Source organism: Panthera tigris, chromosome D3, assembly GCF_018350195.1.
Source record: "Panthera tigris isolate Pti1 chromosome D3, P.tigris_Pti1_mat1.1, whole genome shotgun sequence".
NCBI classification, from domain to species: Eukaryota; Metazoa; Chordata; class Mammalia; order Carnivora; family Felidae; genus Panthera; species Panthera tigris.
In genome coordinates this window covers 65,300,277-65,318,540 of record NC_056671.1, presented here as the reverse complement: position 1 = coordinate 65,318,540, position 18,264 = coordinate 65,300,277, and the positions used below count along the sequence as shown (strand labels likewise).

At 40.0% G+C, this 18,264-nt stretch overlaps 1 protein-coding gene across 9 annotated transcripts in view; it reads right to left on the bottom strand.

Moving 5' to 3' along the window:
* SLC14A2 (solute carrier family 14 member 2) overlaps nucleotides 1–18,264 on the bottom strand; it is a 424,168-nt gene that overhangs the window by 373,068 nt on the left and 32,836 nt on the right. For all 9 annotated transcript variants that reach the window (XM_042962175.1, XM_042962166.1, XM_042962170.1 and 6 more), the window contains one exon: nucleotides 15,047–15,173. The gene's annotated coding sequence lies outside the window, so the exon portion shown is untranslated. The remainder of the gene's footprint in view (nucleotides 1–15,046; nucleotides 15,174–18,264) is intronic.

Genomic DNA, 18,264 nt, shown 5'->3' with positions numbered 1-18,264 from the left:
ATGAGGAAGGCAAAAGGTAAGGAAGGAAAAAAGGAAGGAAGTGGGTAAGGAAAAGGAGAAAGGAGAGAATAAGGGGAAACAAAGAACACAGAATATCCAACTGGTATAAACTGACCTCAGGCAGAGAGATGCTTTGTTGTATTTTGAAATCCCATCTTTGCGGTCTGCCCCACTGTCCAGCTTCATACATCTAGGGCAGATGTCTCCTAGACATGGAGATACTCCAGAGTAGATGAGGCTGGGCCTTGGCATTTCCCTCTGGCAAAAGGCCATTATCTTTTGACAAATCCTGTGTCTTTTATGAGATGATTCTTTGAGGTCAGACCCTTTGATTGGCTTTTATGAGAAAAATAGAAAGGCACATGATTTGCAAAAATTGGGATGGTGTTGGTGTGGTGGAATGATACAACTTGGGCTTCAATGCCAGCTGAGCACACAATAGATTAGGGACCTTTCCCTGGCTTTTGGAATAACTCCAGACTTGAAAATGACAAACTATAGAGTTAAGTTGGGATCCATGTAACTTGAGTGCCTCATGACTCCGAACAGAAGTACCCCAGATGCTGGGTCTACTCTCACTCACAGCAGACTCCTCACATGCCATTCTAAGCCAGGCCTTACTAAAAAGGGCAGGGTGGACTTCTCTTCTGGAGTTGGCACCAGGTCTCAAACCCCCTCTTTCAAATCAGGCCAGGGGTTCAATGGCTCAGCATCTCATTCTATTTGCATTAGCCTGGTAGTAGTACAAACTCTTTGACCCAAAGGCCTTCACTGCCACAGGGGAGTAAGCTGGGCCAGCATGCAACTGGCCAGGACTTGGCATTCTAGGCATGGATTCAAAGAGTAAGACTTAACTCCAGTATAAAAGCAGCTACACGAGCAAGAAGCAGGCAGAAAGCAGGGCCTAGGTCAGGAATGCCCTCAGAGGTAGGCAGGCATCTGAACTAGAGCAGTTCAGGAGTTGAGCCACTTGCCAGAGCTCTGGTGAACAAGGTTGACTTCTGATCCTAGAGCTGAGACTGTTTGACTGCTTATTCTCTATTTTATACTCTTGGTTGCTGAGTATCATTGGACCTGGAAGTGTTTAATATTAACAGAAAGGTATAGGATCTGCCTCAGGAGTCCTGCATCATGATGAGGCAGGATTACTTCACTTTTCCTGCTGTGGAGTGATCTTATTTCTACTAATAAGCAGGGAAAGTGATGGGCTTGCTTTATTTACCAAGAAATACTTCTAAATTCCCCTCTAGCATCTAAGAGAGGTGAGAGAGAATGATGACAAGCATTCTCAACATATTTCAACTGACATAGTCACATAATTAAATTTTGATTGGAAAGGGCCTGGAGAAACAAACAAAAAAATCTAAGCTATCCCATATTTCTTTTTTCTTCCCAATGATTCAAGTGGTCTTTGAAAGCGGGAATGATCTCAGACATTCTGCTGTTCGTTTAACATACAGATGGACAATTAACCCAGCCTGATGCTTATGGCAGTGATGGAGTGGGCAAGACATTATTCATGTGTCTGCACGTGCATGTGTACGAGTATACATTTATGTGTGTGCAAGTGTGTATATATATGAGTCTAGGAGCACACAAATAAGGTGGCTGAGTTGGGGATGTAGTGAGTAAACTCCAAGAATAGCAGGGGCACTGTTAACCCCCATAAAAATGATTTGGAATTTAAATAGCAAGTGTTCAGAAGTGATAGGCAAAATAGACCTGGAAGACTGTTTGTGGTACAGATGGGATCTGACGCTCTCTGAGCAGGGAGAAGCACTGTCAGTGTTTTGACAGACACAGACTGATGTTCAGGACAGAGCCAAGGAGGTGATGGGTGGAGGGACTTGGTGGGGGTGGGGGGCTGGAGACCCGTGACAGATTGACAAACATGCACAGGAATTCTCAAAGCAGAGGGCAGAGAGAGAGGAGATATGAAGATAAAGACAGAGGAAGACTGAGATGCTGGTGGTGGGGAGAGGTGAGAAGGGTGGAACTGCATTTACCACATCTGCCTCTTTGGGGACTATTAAGGAGGTAAAGGCAGGGGCCAAAAGCCAGACTGCATGGGGAATAAGCATCACTGTCCAGCACTTTATTTCTCCTTGCAGTCTCTGGGGCTGGCAGGACTGCTCAGTGCTCCAGAGAGGGAAACCCGAATGACAAATGCCTCCCATGAGGCCTAAGGGTCACAGACAACCATCCAGACTGTGTTCCTCTTCCAGGACCTGTAGAAATGTTATGCTGAAGGAAAACTAGAGCCTGAAGGAGCATAAAATCACTATAAACTGTGGCCTGTGAGACAGCAGACCCCTGTATAGACTTAAACACTTGGTGGTGGAGATACTACTCTCCAAACGTGGATCCTCAACCCACTTGGATCAAATCATTCCCTTACCCCTCCCAGACTTTCCACAGCCCCTCAGAATTCTTGTATGCTCCTGAACCTGGGCTATCCTGCCCTCCTCTCTGATCCATCCCACCTGTCTACATTGAGGCCCCTTCTCTCACATGCTCAGCCTCTTCAGGCCGATGCAGTGTCCTTGTGCTGATTTCCACTAGTGTGCATCCTGGGCCCTTAGAATCCAGCAGGCAGTGTGGTGGTGTGGTCACAACACTTAAAATCAGGAAGACCCCACTCAAATCTTTCCTCTGCCCCTCATTAGCCCTGTGCTCCTGGGAAAGTTAGTCACTCTCTTGGAGCCTCAATTTCCTGGTTTGTGGAGTAAAAATATGCAGCAGGAAAGCAAGCTCATTACAATTAAATCAGTGGTTATCAACCAGGGGCAACTTTAGCAATTATCCAGTTTTGGTTGTCACAAGTGCAGGAGGGGAGGTTAATTCTGGCGTCTTGTCATTAGAGGCCAGGGAATGCTACTAAATATCCTAAATGCATAGGATAGCCCTCCACAACAAAGAATTTTTCCAGCCCCAAGTGTCAATAGTGCCGAGGTTCCTTATAAAATTTCTTTCAATGTCTCATGGGTTCTCTATCAATGATCGCTTCTATCATGGATTACATGGATATATAAGATATATATACATGTTATTGGAAAACTGTAAGCTTCTTGAGGGCAGGCAGAGGCTGTATCTAAAACCTTTTTGTTTCTCATTCAGAGCCCTGCACAGCAAAAAGGCTCACAATTTCTTATAAACATGGAAGAGACTTTGACTCCTGGCAAAAAAGTAAATCTGTTTTGTACAGCTGGGTTCATCTGTTCATGGCTTAAGATGGAAGTAAAGCCATATACTATGCTTCTCCCCTCCCCCAAATCTGCAGTATTAGAAGATAATGTTAAAACTATATCCAGATCATTCTAAAAACAGTTCAAAAGAGAAAAATACAGTCAAGTCACTGCGTTCCAACAGGTTGACAACAAAAGAAAGACTGACTAAATTCATCCTTTTTATACTGCAAGCCATCAAAATGACATATGAGCAGGGCCTGGCCAGTGTGAGAAAATGTCACCTTTGCACATAAATTCATCAGAAATGTTTCAAGAGGCCTGTTTTTTCTGGAAAATATTGTAGGTAAATTTCAAAGTCTTTCTACTGCTCCTTTGTAATTATTCTAAAACATATCTCAGACAATCTGCTATTGCCACCATGTTATGTTTTCTTTTATCACTGGCTGCCCAGCACAGGAACTGGCCCACTGGATCCTCAGTGGATATTTGCTGAGGAAGACGTAAACCTTCCCCATGGCCTATAGAACAGATCAGAGCCAGGCTATGCGGCCAGAATGTCTGCTGAATATCTCAGTTCCACAATTCACATGCATGTGCATCATGTTGCTTATCATCTCTATATTTCTGCTTCCCATCTATGAAATGGGTATGTATGTTGCCTATCTTTGGGGGCTGTTGTGAGATAATACTTACCAAGTATTTCTATATCACACATCATATATAGTGAATGTGCACTAGTAAGTATCAGTCAGCAACTATGCCGTTTACAAAGCAAAATAAACGATGATCACCCTCCAGCTTTCAGAAAGAGAAGAATATTTGTAAAGAAAAAATTTTTATATAACATTTTATAACACTTCATGAGCTTTTTGCTTTTTACCATCAGAGTGACCCTGTGAGTTAGGTAAGCCAATATTACCTATTTCCTGCCCAAGCCAGGTATCCAGCCAAAGTCAGAATTCCTGCCTCCAAAGCTCTACCACAATGGGTGTTAACAGGGAAATTCTGCCTACCCCCAGGAGACATTTGACAATGTTTGGAGACAATTGGGCAATGCTGTTGGCATCTAGTGAGCAGAGGCCTGGGGTGCCGCTAACATCATACTATGCAGAGGACAGCCCCTACAACAAAATAATTATCTGACCCCAAATGTCACCAGTGCCAAGGTTGAGAAACCCTGACTTAACAGGAAATCTCATGTTCTTCTCACCAAACACACAGATGAGACACTTAATTAGTATCAGAAAAACCCACACTTTATGAGGAAACCACTGATTCATCTCATGGGCTATGTATTTCAACGGGAAGCTCCTAAAGAAGGCCCTGTGTAAATTTCCACATATTCACTAAACCACAAAGTCACAGTGATTATCACAGAATTTAGCGGTGTTTGGGGGAGCACCCTAACCATGTGAATTTAGCCTCATAGACAAAGTCCTCCTATGTGTGGATAATCACAAGGAGCTAGTTCTGGGATGGAGGGAGAGGTGGTATAAGACCAGGTTGTAATTATTGGGAGAAATCCATACTATCAGGCTATATTCATGTGAATGCTAAATATGTTCAGAAGGTGGGAAAATGGAAGTCCCTTTTAAAAACAGGCTAAGATGAGGCACCTGGGTGGCTCAGTTGGTTGAACGTCCAACTTCAGCCCAGGTCATGATCTCTCGGTCCGTGAGTTCGAGCCCTGCGTCGGGCTCTGTGCTGACAGTTCAGAGCCCAGAGCCTGTTTCAGATTCTGTGTATCCCTCTCTCTCTGACCCTCCCCTGTTCGTGTTCTGTCTCTCTCTGTCTCAAAAATAAATAAACATTAAAAAAAATAAAAATAAAAAAATAAAAAAATAAAAACAGGCTAAGAAAGGATGGGGACTTTTTGGACCCTGTGCATATATTTGTGTGCCTCTAATATATCAAACAGATCCTGTGTTAAGTGTGTTATCTCATTTATCCTCACAACAACCTTATTAGGTAGAAACTGAGGCTTAGAAAAACTAAGGGTATATTTCACAGATCTTAAATCAAATACATTTTTCACATTTTAACATTCTGGAATGGAATGCACCTTAAAACACTGATGCCATCTTAGAATCAGTGTTGGCTTTTTTCCCCCCTTTTCTTTTTTTTTTTCACATTAATACATCTGAAGTGAGGATTCATCTTACAATCTTTGGCTTCTCAGATTCATAAAATATGGTCATTTATCCAAGATCACACTACTAATAACATGGCAGAACTGGCAACTGTAAGATGCTAGATGCTATTCATTTCTCATCCAGCAAGGAAATTCAAGTGGTGCATTACAGGTTTCCCATAAAATCAGCTGAAGTGTTTTTTCCTGGGATGTGTGGATGACTGCAGTGAGATAAGGAAAATGGTACATTTGTGTTACTCTATGTTTTGGGGGAAGTTTTAAAGTAATGGGATGGAACAAAAAGGGTAAAGGCCAAGGATGATTGTTAACATCATTATTGGATCTAAGTCTATCAGAGAAGACGAGCAATTAAATATATGTAATACAGATTTACATATATAATAAAATACATATGTAATAAAATAATATAATAAAATGTTATATTGCTGATAGGAATAGCCAGGGCTAGAGTGGGAGGTCAGGTCTAGCTATCAACCATTATGCTGTTGGTTGTCTTGGATACTGGTACAGGGATTCAGCCTTGCACGGGAGTTTGGAGACCAATAAAATATAGTTTAACTTAGGAGGGCTTGATGATAATTCAGTTATTCATATGGCACCAATCTATGCCTAGGAACAGAATTTATTTTGAACTTGTTCCAAATGGTATTCTAACTCAATGGTAACATAAATAGGTAATGTCTAATACCTACACTTGTTGAATGCAACAATGCTTAAAGGAAAAAAATCATGGCCAGGATTATGGGCTTTCTCTATCCGATACCATTTGTGTTTCTGAAGTTGTCATGCTCACTAATGTCATACTGCTGTTACTTGGCATGTTTATCCTACCTCACTACTTCCCTTGTCTTTACCTAGAAAAATTCACTCATGTTTCATTTTTCAAAGCTGATCTCCTAAGAGCCTGTCTTGATTTCCTTAGACATAAGAGCCTCTCCTATGCTCCTTCTGCACTTTGTGTATATTTCTGTTTCAAGGACCATGAAGCTCCACTGAATATTTTGCGGTCCATTTCTGCCTGGTCCTTGTGAATCATTTTATCCTTTTGGACTCATCAGCATAGCCCCTGATTTACACATGATAGTGAACTGGCTAAAAGTATGAATAAGTGAGGTATGCATGCCATGAAATGTCTCCTCACCATGGCCTAGAGGGCTCTAATGATCTACCCCAGCTGTCTCTCAGACCCCATTTCCCAACATACTCTGCCTCACACACTTCCATCCTAACCCACACGTCTCCTTACTGTCCCCAAACACCAGACCTCTGGGCCTGCACGTTTGCTTTTACAACTGTCCGGAGCACTCTCCTCTGAGATGCATGCCATAGCTCATTCCCCTTCTTGATTTGAGTCTCTGCTTAAATGTCATCTGCACAAAGTGTTTTCGCTATATTGTCAAAAGTAGTACCTTTCTTCTTCATTCTCTTATTTGACTTCTTAGGACTTATCAACAACCTACATATTTGTATATATTCATTTTTTTTAATATGCCAATCTTCCCTACTGGAATATAAGGTAATGAAGATGAGGATTTTTATCTGCAGATAATAATCACTCAGCAAAAAATGAATCATTCAATTACTATCTTTAATGAGACTACTTCCACCTGGTGGTAAAACGCAGAACTGCAGGCATAGTGCCTCTAGAGAAAATCACTTTTTTGGAGCAACTAATACAGCTATACACCATTTTAAGTTCTTTGCATCTATTATCTCATTTATCACTCATAATAGCCCTAGCACACAGGTACCATCACATCCAATTTAAAAGAGGAAATAATTGTGGTTCTTCTAAATCTCATGGACTTTCTTTTATACCCTGCTATCTTTACACTATCTCATTGTTGTAAATCTACCTATCCCATTACCTTTATTCAAGTTTACTCAGTACTTGAGTTTATCCTATATGTTTCCATTCTTAGGGATGCATACAGCTTTTCTCATATAGGAGTTTAGCAAAGTATTTGTTTCTTCTTCCTGTTATGTACATATACTCTTTCATTGTTACTTTCATCCAAAAATAAAGTCACTCAAAATGTGGAACAGGTACCACATATTCTGTGAAACATGAAAAACAGTACTTTACTTGTTCCTACCCACTACCACCCCTTTCCAGGGGTAATGCTTAAGCATTACAGAGAAACATAATCTTAGCATGAGTAACGGAAAGATTGCAAGGTGGGAAGGAGCTTTAAAAAGAGAATTCAGTTCATGCACCTCTATAGTTCTCCCTGGAAGAGACCTTCAAACTCATTCATCAGGCAGAGAATCAAGACTGGAAAAACTGTTCTTGGCAGAGCTGTGCTTGAGGAATTCACACCAAGAATAACATTCTCAAGGGAGCCTAGGGTGTGTTCAATGAAGAGTAAATGATGTTCAAGAGGACAAGAGAGTTATCAGGGAGGTCACAGAGAATTATGAGTCACACTCCCTTGGGTAAGGCCTGAAATACTATTACAGAAGTCATTATAAAGGATCTGAGGACACTGCCCTTACTCTGTTGGGCTTTGGTGGTTCCCACCTTCAACATCTGTTGACTGGCAATATCTTGTTCTGAAAAAAATATGAATTTGCTGGAGCATGGATTTCCTACTCTATGGATGACTTACAGAACAAAGCCATGTTAATAAAATGTTCATAACTGTGGAAAAATCAGACATTTGAAAAACCTGGATCTTATAAAAACTTGGACTGCATCTATGAGCAAAGGTAATAAAAGATCTATGGCTGGGTCTTAGCCTTGGAAAACAATGGCTAAGGCATCATTTAATCCCAAAGACTTCCAATAATATAAGAGAAAAAAAGGGACTACAAGTTTAGTAAATTGTTCAAGTCTTAATATTTAAGCTAGTAGCAGACTAAAGTTTTCTCATTAAGACAGATGTTTAATTTCACTAATGAGAACAACACACACCTTGCCTGAATTGACCCAGGAAGATCAACATGGGTGAAACTACACAGACAAATTACAGCTGATCAATTCACTTTGGCCTCTGCTCCAAGCACTATATATAAGGTCTCAAAGTTTTGGGTACCACTTTTGGTCAGTTAGGTTGTACTATCACCAATACAAGGGACTCCTGGCAAGCCCATTGTCACATAAATGGAATACAAAAATATAAGGAAGTAGAGGTGAACTGTATTACATTTTCTTGAATTAAGTATTTCTTGTATTAGGTAATCCTCATTAGTCCTGTCTTGAAATTATAATTCAAACTAAATAAAATTCATTAAACATTAAATATGACATAAATTTTCAGCATAATGGAACCTTAGTGTTCAGTGGACTTAAATCCTCTTCACCCTTCCATGTCATTTCACAGATGATTACCCTGAGCCCAGAGAAGAAAAGGGACTTGCAGAAGTCACAGTTAAGTTTTAATTTCCAAAAAAAGAAGAGGATTTTATTCCACTCAAAGAACAATCTGTGCTAACATACTGAATCTGGCTTGCTCTCCTATTTGTCCTACATCTTACCTCCCAGCTCCTTGTTAATGCTTTCTTTATAGACTTTCAGACTTTTCTTTGGAGACCTTGCTACTCTGCCCACCTTTTTGTGCTTCCTCTTTTCTTCTTTGCCACCCCCTACCACAAACACACAACAAACACACATTATCAGAGAAAAACTGACTCTAGACTATAGTGGTGTTTGATGGTTTTATTGTACACCATCCATTCCCTCTTGATTTGGAAAGAGAAACTCTTCTTCCTGAAAAATATTCTCCCCAACCACTTCAGTGTCAATGATTTGAGTGGTATCTTGATTTTACCTCCAGGTTCAGAGAGAGGAATGTGACTCACACCTGACCAATCACAGCATCCAATTGCCCTGGCCACAGAGATTGGTTCAATTAGAGCCATGTGACCCAATTAGAGCCAAAAAGGCAATATCATAATAGAAGCATTCTGTCAGGAGTACCATAATAGAGGCATTCTCTCTTGCTAAACTTACAGTTACGGGGATGTAAGCCTGGAACTGCTGGATGATCATTTTACTTCTGCAATGTACAGAGTCACCGAAAATGAAATCAATACATAGCAAAGCAGAGTGGAAGGATGGAGAAAAACCCATTCTGATGATATTGTTAGAACTGCTTGATTCATCTGAGCTTGAAACCTTAGACATTTCAGTTATATGAACCAAAAAATCACCCTTTTATTTAAGCCAGTTGGTTCCATTATTCTGACACCTGCAATAGCAAGATTCCTGACAGACTTTTCCGTGTAGAGTTTATCTAATATCTAGGTTCACCCAGAAGGGATTTGGTTGCTGGTTTAGGTATCTTTTTATCATTGCATGTTTTGCTGGTACTTTTAAAGTCACTTTTCAGTTGCTTCCTGCTTTTTCATAAAGTCGTGACTTATAATTAAACCATCAGCCTATATTTACATTCAAGCTGTGAATTCCCTGAATTTTCTAGGATCTAGGATAGCATGGTCTTTAGACTCTAGAATCACCTCTCAAGGGAGAAAAAAACATTGCTAGAGAGAGCTAAAACTAAACTGGCCCAACCACTAAGATGTCTACACAACAGAGGGCATTTCCTTTGGGGAAATGCTGGCTTGATTCTTACAAGAACTACTATTTCCCTTTGCTCTTATGACTTGGTTAAGTTTTGCAAATCCAGCTTGAATTTCAAACAGAGGCATTACTAGCCTTCTTTACCTGGAAGTGGGGCCCCCACTGTACAAAGGGGGTATGGACACTGGTGCCATTAGCTGTACTACTCATTTACCATGCCTGCTCTCTATTTTCAGCCCTGTGTGGATGGCTTTAAAGAACACCCTCATTGATCTATAAAAGCAGCTAAAAGTTTACTGTGCTCCCCTATATGGCAAATCTGTGTTAAAGCAAAGTTTTATTTCAAGGTAAAGACCTATAGGTATCAGCCAAAAACAAATGAGAAGAAAGTTCTCAGCACACTGAAATCCTTCCCATCCATTCTGCTTTTGGGTAAGGAGTGCCCTATTAATGAAAATGAAAGGGCAGACCCTTGGGAATCAAATTCAGGTCATTTTCAAAGTTTTATCTTGATTTGGCACTATAAAACTTGGCCTATTCAGGTCTCCTTCTGGAAGCATGACTCAACCTCAGGGCCTTACCTCCTTCTGTCAGTGATCATTACTGGTAACCTCAACCTCCTCCCATCCATTTAGTACACACACACACACACACACACACACACATGCACACACCAAAATGAGGCTCTAATTTGCTGAACTCTGGACCTTTCCAATTACTCTCATGATCTGGTATGACTATCCAGCCTCACCTGTCATGTGGAGCTCCACCTTTGACCAGCCTGACCCACAGCAGTTACCAGCTCCCACCCATGCCCACCCAACCAGAAGAAATATCAGGAGTCTGGACCTGTGACCACCTGCTTGCTGCTCCAAGGCTGGACCACACTGCTCACAACTGTATATATGTGCTTCCAAATTGGTCACATGCCATGTATTTTGACTTTACATAATGCATGTTGCTCTCCCAAAGAGACAACAGGACAAAGAAGGGAAAAATAAACAGCAGCATTGCTTTTCACTTTAGCTAAGACAAAATCCTTTATGGGGCACGTGGGTGGCTCAGTCGGTTAAGTGTCTGACTTTGGCTCAGGTCATGATCTCGAGGTTCGTGGGTTCAAACCCCCTGCATCGGTCTCTGTGCTGATAGCTCAGAGCCTGGAGACTGTTTTGGATTCTGTGTCTCCCTCTGTCTGCCCCTCCCCTGCTCATGCTCTGTCTCTATCTCAAAAATAAATAAACATTAAAAAAATGTGTTTTAAAAAGACAAAAATCCTTTGTCATTTTGAATCCAATTGTTTATGAAACAATGGAGTCACAGCAGTTGTACATATGATAGCCTACCATTTGTTTAGCATGGGTCATAAACTGCTTTTGGTTTCTTATATATTACATATTATTATTATATATTAGTGCTCAACATTTCTGTTTAACATTAAATGGAAATTAACTACTTGTGGATTTTTTTCCCATTTCTCTCATATTTTGAGGAAAAGACATATTTACATTACCCAGCTCCTAGCAGAGGGCTTAGGCAGATATTTGTATTAAATAAACCCATAGTTTATCAATACATATTTATTGAGCACTCGGTATTTGCTTCAACATTGTTCTGGTTACTGTGGGATTTACAGAAGAAAACTTTATGGTACCCTCTCTTCCCTGGAGATTATGGAGTTTATGGGTGGGGGGCAGGGCAGAGTAAGATTAATGAGCATGAAACAAATAGAGACCAATGCAAAACATTTTATGGTCAAGTAGTGTATCATGAGCAATGGGCTCTGTTTGCTATAGGGTTTTAAAAAACAAACAAAAGTTCCTGAGAAAGTAAACTTTTTACAATCATGAGCTGAAAGGGAAGAACAACAAACAGGGCCATCCTTCAGTCCATGCCAAACTGCTCCCTACAGTGTATCTCCTCAGAGTTGTTCCAAGTAGTCTTGAATGCTGCTCAGCATCCAGTTTCCATCAAAGTCACTGGGAAATACCAGCAACTGAAGTGTTCTCCATCCCAGAGAGTTTTTTCCAGCACTCAAACACTTATCACCCCATCTCTTACTGCCTTTCACAATTCCTTGTCATCATTTCTTAAGTCACTAAAGGTCTCCTGGTACCTTTGTCTTCCATCTCCTTGATGTGGTTGGCCCAGTGTTCCACACATCTCATCTCCCTTGTCCCTCACTTTTCGTTTCTTTCCTTTATATTTCCCCTCACAATGATGATCATATTCCTCCCCAGGAATGTCCTCCATATTAAATAAACTGTTAGGGTGTGACTCACAGGATTCAGAGTACTTTGTTTATTTTCACTTATGTTTTAAATGTTTATTTACAAATATTTTTTTCAACATTTATTTTTGAGAGACAGAGTGCAAGTGGGGGAGGGGCGAGAGAGATGGAGATACAGAATCTGAGGCACGCTCCAGGGTCTGAGCTGTCAGCAGAGCCTGATGTGGGGCTCAAACCCACGAACTGTGAGATCATGACCTGAGTCAAAGTTGGACACTTAACTGAGCTGCCCAGGCGCCCCAGGAGTACTTTAGGGGCAACAGCTTTGCTGTTCTTTAACATCAAAACACTCCTAGTTCATGGTTGTATCTCCGTGTTTAGTAGTGTCATGGTGGGTGCTGGGTGCATGGATTAGCTCACCCTCCTAAAAGTACTTAGTTCTCCCAAGAATGGCTACCATGGGTCTAAAAGGGATGATAGCACAGTGGAATGGCACGTGACATCTTCATGCTTTTGAAGCCAGGAAGAATATAGTGAGGATAACAAGAGAAGGGTGGTAGTTCACACAATGTTGTATAGTTATCAAATGACATAGTAAAGTATGGAGCCTGAGAGGTCAGAGGAAACAGTCAGGTTCTCAGCTCTGTCTATTGCTAGCTAGACGAGGAGGATTGAATGTCAGTAGACATCTTATAACATACCCACCTATCTCAGGTTTGACAAAGTGACCCAATGGGGCAAGCCTGTGTCTGTACATATTGCGAGGATTTTTAAGACAGGATTGAGTAGTTGGAATTGTTGGCAGAACACTAAATACTAACACTTTCTAAACAAGTTGTCAATGAGGGCAAGACAATCACCAGTACAACTGGAGGATCTCCAGTACCCATAAAGACACCCATATAAATATACACACTTGTTTGCCTGGTTACCCTTCAAATCTGTGTCATGTTTAAAGAGATTTTGTCACTGTCCAGACTCCGCTCTCACTAACTCACAAGGCAGTATTCTCACATGTTACAGAAAATACAGGATGTTTGTCTGATATTTGTTTGATCACATGCCACATTCCTTACCCTGACCTGTAGCAAGAATTACTCAAGTCCCTCAGCTTAGCATCCAGTCTGACAGCCACAGCTATAAAATTATAGATCTTTGGTTCCAACAAAATTAGTGTACACATAGCTTGTATGTGTAATTTGGCAGTGTGTCTGTGAAGGGTGTTTGGTACCCAGGGAATAACCACACACCAACTGAAAACCTCTACTTACAGTGAGCTTTTCATAACATTATGGCCATGAGAGGATGTGAGAAATGTATGAAAAACCTGATCTTAAAACTATTCCTTTGCTTAAGTATGTTTGACATATTATATATATATATAATTTTATATATATATAAAAATATATATATTTTATATATATATATACATATATATATGAACATACATGCATATAAGTTATATATTGTATATAATATGTAAATAAGGAGTTTTGGTTGTTGAACTCTCCATGAAAATAAAGCCTTGATTAACAGCTATGAAGAGGCCCCACACTCAGTGAATTTTAGATAACTCAGTCTGAACAGAAGTTTAAAGAATGTAAATAAAAGGAGTAAGGATATGTAAATAAAGCCAATGACTAAAAGAAGCGACTTATCATGGCACAGGGAAGTGACCTCAACAAGTGACCTCAGTCCCTTCTCAGCCTCTAGTGTGGTATTCTTGGGAAATGAACCTGTCAAAATTTATATTCAAATTCCTCAAATTCAATGCCATTACATCCTCCATCCTCTCTTAGCTTATTGGCCAGGACTAGTCACATGGCCTCATGAAAGCAGAGGTGGTTAGGAGCCTAGCAGTGATGACTTCTACTCCTCCTGTAAGTTTGTGGTCAAAGTCACCTCAAGGAGACCCACACTTACTTCTTCACTTTATATAACAATCTCCTACCCTGGTCCCTGGTGTACCTGATTTTCCCCTCTCCCTTTTTTTTTTTTTAAGTGATTTTATACATCCCCTTTTTACCTATTATATACTTTAACCACTGTACTTGATGTCTGTCTCTGTCTGGTAGAATGTACACTTCATAATAGTGAGAACTTTTTGTCTCTTTTGATAAGTGTTGTATCCCTAGTGCCTAAGACCATGGGCAGCACAAATTAGGTATTCAATAATATTCGTTGACCTGACACGAATTTTAAGACCATTGAAAACCATGCAACTCACTGATATATGCTTATGAATTGCCCGTATCTATACTACTTCCCCAAATAATGGGGTTACCCTCTCAGACCAATCCCTGAAGTACTTTTTACTAAATTATTTATTTAAAAATGTTGAAGTTACAATTGTGTCTCTCTTAATATGACAGGATTTCTCTCATTCCTGGGTAGGTTTTCTATCTCTGACAGTGTTCTGTCAAGCCAAGTGCTTTTGACAAGGGTCCAGATGAAATGAAAGAGGAGTTAGACACAGAGCAAATGGATATCTGGGTGTTAAAGGGTGTGTTTTAGAACCACACAGATTCAGCTTTCAAAAGGATCTTAGAGGACTTCCTGTCCAACTTTCTAGCCTCTTGGAGAAGTTCTCAGCAATGAGGATTCATAACTGTGTAAGATGGCCTATTCAATTGTCGGGCCATTCTAAGAATTAGAAAATTCTTTCTTACATTTAATGAAAATTTGCATCACCGTATATTCGACTAATTTGTCTTGGTTTGGCTTAATGGACCTAGTCAGGAAAGGTCTAATTCTTATTCCACATGAAATGCTTTCACAAACTTGAAGAGAATCATCCTGGTCTCACTCCAACTTCCAATATAGTCTCGATAATTCCAGCATTTAGTTGCTCATAGCCCATGTGTTATATGCCCCCCAATAAATCTTTTTCAATGCATAGATAAACCACTGCTGGCTGAATGAATATACGGATGCATATAAGAAGAGGGTTCACTCACTGATTAATGAATGCCTTGACTGTAGACCCCTCACCACCTCTGGCATCATTTTCTACATGCTCTGTTCTTCGCTGGTGTAGTCTTAAAGTAAATTTTCTACAACATAACCATCCAGGAGAGATATGAACTATACAGAAAACAAGACAAGTAAGAGTTAAATGTGACTTTCTGTTTTTCAAAAGCCCAAAACCATACTGTAAGGCAAAAGACAAAAAGAACTACACACAAATACTGTGTTATAGTTAGTAAATTTGCTTCTCAAAAGGGGATGGGTTCATAATTCTGAAACTATTTCATGTGTATTCTAGTTTAGAACAAATAAGTAAATATATTGTAGATAATGAGAGTCAGGTTAGAAAAATCTAAAAATCTGTTAGAAAATCTGTTCTTTTTCACTACTGGAAAATAAAATTACACATGAGAAAAGAGAAAAGGGTATAATAAACCTTGTGGTGTTGGATTAAAATGAAAAATATGAGTATGAACTCAAGGCTTTTTAAGGCTTATATGTACATAAGTACCTAAATAAATATAGATGCATGTGAGTGCATAAGTTAATATTCATTCACTTATTTGCAAGCTCCGTCTGCTATGAGGAATTAGGAGCAATGACACTACAATAGCAATGAGCACACCTGGTGCTCAGATCATGATTTCTAAATGCCATCCTCCAACAGATAGAGCCAGGGCTCCTTGAAGATACCTTTTTGATTCCAAAGCTACTCAGAGAAAACACAAGATGATCCTGGGGCATATTGTGGTGCCAAAAAGTTATGAAGTGCTTTAAAAAGAATGCAGATATGTCAAAATGGCATAGGGACCAACATAAAAGAGCTCTTAATGACCAAATCTAGAACAATAGGATAAAACAAATATGTATAAGTCCATACTTATATACATCAACATCTGAATAAATAAATGTGGGAAAAGTAATAGCTTTTCCTTCTAGAATAATTTTACTAAAAATGTAGAAAAATAGGGAAATGGAAAATCATCATTAAGACACTACATTAGAATTGTTACTGGCAAGATCCCCAACATAAAATTAGTGGGGGAAAGTTTGAAGAGAGACAGCATATTTATATAACCTCATCTCCCTAAGATATATTAATTTCAGAGGGAAAAATAGAACTTCACACAGTTGAACAACTTATCAAACACCAACTTAACTAAGTGATAAAGGTTAATATCACCAGCAAATAGACATCATCATTTGACACCTGACTGATACACTGAGTACACATCACTTCCTAGGTAGACTTCTTACCAAAATACATAACCACAATCTAGTAATGAGAAAACATAAGACAACCCCAGATAGAAGGATGGTCTACAAAATTAATGACCGCTACTCTTCAAAAGTTTGAAGGCCATGAAAGATAAAGAAAGACTGAGGAACTGTCACGATTAGAGGAGACTCAGGAGGGATGAGGGCTAAATGTATGACATGATACTGGATCAGATCCTGGAACAAAAAAAGCACAGTAGTGGAAAAACGAGTGAAATCCAAATACAGTCTACAGTTAGTTAATCGTACTGTAGTAACTTAGTTTTTATATTTGTGCTATGGTTATGCAAGATACTAATATTTGGGGAAGCTGGATTGGGCGCCTGGGTAGCTCAGTTAGTTGAGTGTCTGACCCTTGGTTTGGGCTCAGGTCATGATCCCAGGGTCATGGGATTGAGCTCCATATTGGGCCCTGTGCTGGGTGTGGAGCCTACTTGAGATTCTGTCTCTCTCCCTCTGCCCCTCTTCCCCGCTCATGCACGCTCTCTCTCTCTCTTTCAAATTATATATATATGCACACACACAAATACATATGTATATATTTGGGGAAACTGGTAAAGCATTTATAGGCATTCTTTGTACTAGTTTTGCAACTTTTCTGTTAAGTCTAAAATTATTTCAAAATAGAAATTTTAAAATAAACACACATGTTTTAAGGGTTGATCACTCATTCTGGCTAATGCTGACACTGCCTTTGTTCCATCTTCTCCTTGATGTTCATCACATAGCAATGTGCTCAATTAATGTTGTGAAAGGAAAAAAAAATGTCAGCAAGGTGGTACGTACTCAGGACTGGGTGGGGTGCGGAGATGGAAAAGTGGGACGGCTCCCCCCAGAGTCAGAAGCTCTGACTTGCAGCAAGGACCTTAATTCTAGCTCTGGCTCATCAGATTGTTGTTTTTGATGATGTGACCTTGAGAAAGTTATTCAATCATTTCTGTCCAGAAATGATTAACAGTGACCTTGCCTCCCTCACTCTCAGGGTCACTGTTGGGCTCAAAGGCCACAGTGAGAGTCTGGACCAATGCAATGACAGAGGCATGACCTCACTTAGAGTTCCCCTGCATTTATCGCATGTCTAATTCATTTACTTTTCATTGTACATAGTGGTATTTTACAAGGGGTGGCATGTGTAGTGGTTAAGTCTCCAGGCTCTGGGTTTATACTGCCTGGTTCCCATTCTAATGTCACTGCATACTCCTGTGTTGTAATTTCCTTGGCTATAACATAAGGGTAGTGACAAAACCTACCTCGTAGGGTTGTTGTAAGGATTAAAGGACATAATATTTGTAAAGCTTTTAATCTTGCAACATGGTAAACACTATAGTGTTTGTTTTTAACATTACATTAATATTGTTTTTCCCAGTACTTCATGACACTATTCGGAATATTATTTATCTCCTCTGGGTATAGCAACTTGTGCCCTCCTAACTAAACAGTAGGTTTTTTGAGGGCAGGGATTCATGTGGCATGTGCTCAGACTTCCCCAGCATGATGCCTTGTGCACAGGAGTTGCTCAATAAATATCCAATGATTGATTGATTCATAAAGCCCTAAAGCCAATGTTCTCTTACTTCACAATTTTGCTTCGGGCCAACTTGTCATCTGTGTATATTTAAACAAACTTAGAAAATAGAAAATTCTCTAGTGCTAGAACTGGTCTTTCCTGAACTCTGTCAGAGTTTGCTGTGGGAGTCGTTAGCTTTTTGACATCTCTTCCTCCCATCCCTCTCCACCAAAAATCGCCTGTCAGCACCATGTCTGAGAAGACAAACTTAGAAATAGCACGCCCGACACTCAATCTTTGACTGTACTCTGCCCTTCTCTTTCCTCTTGTTTGGAAGAAAAAAAAATCCTGCCATCCACTTTCCCAGATTATCTCTTTATGTTCTTTTGTCCCTGTTTCCAAGAATACATATTCAGAGTCAAC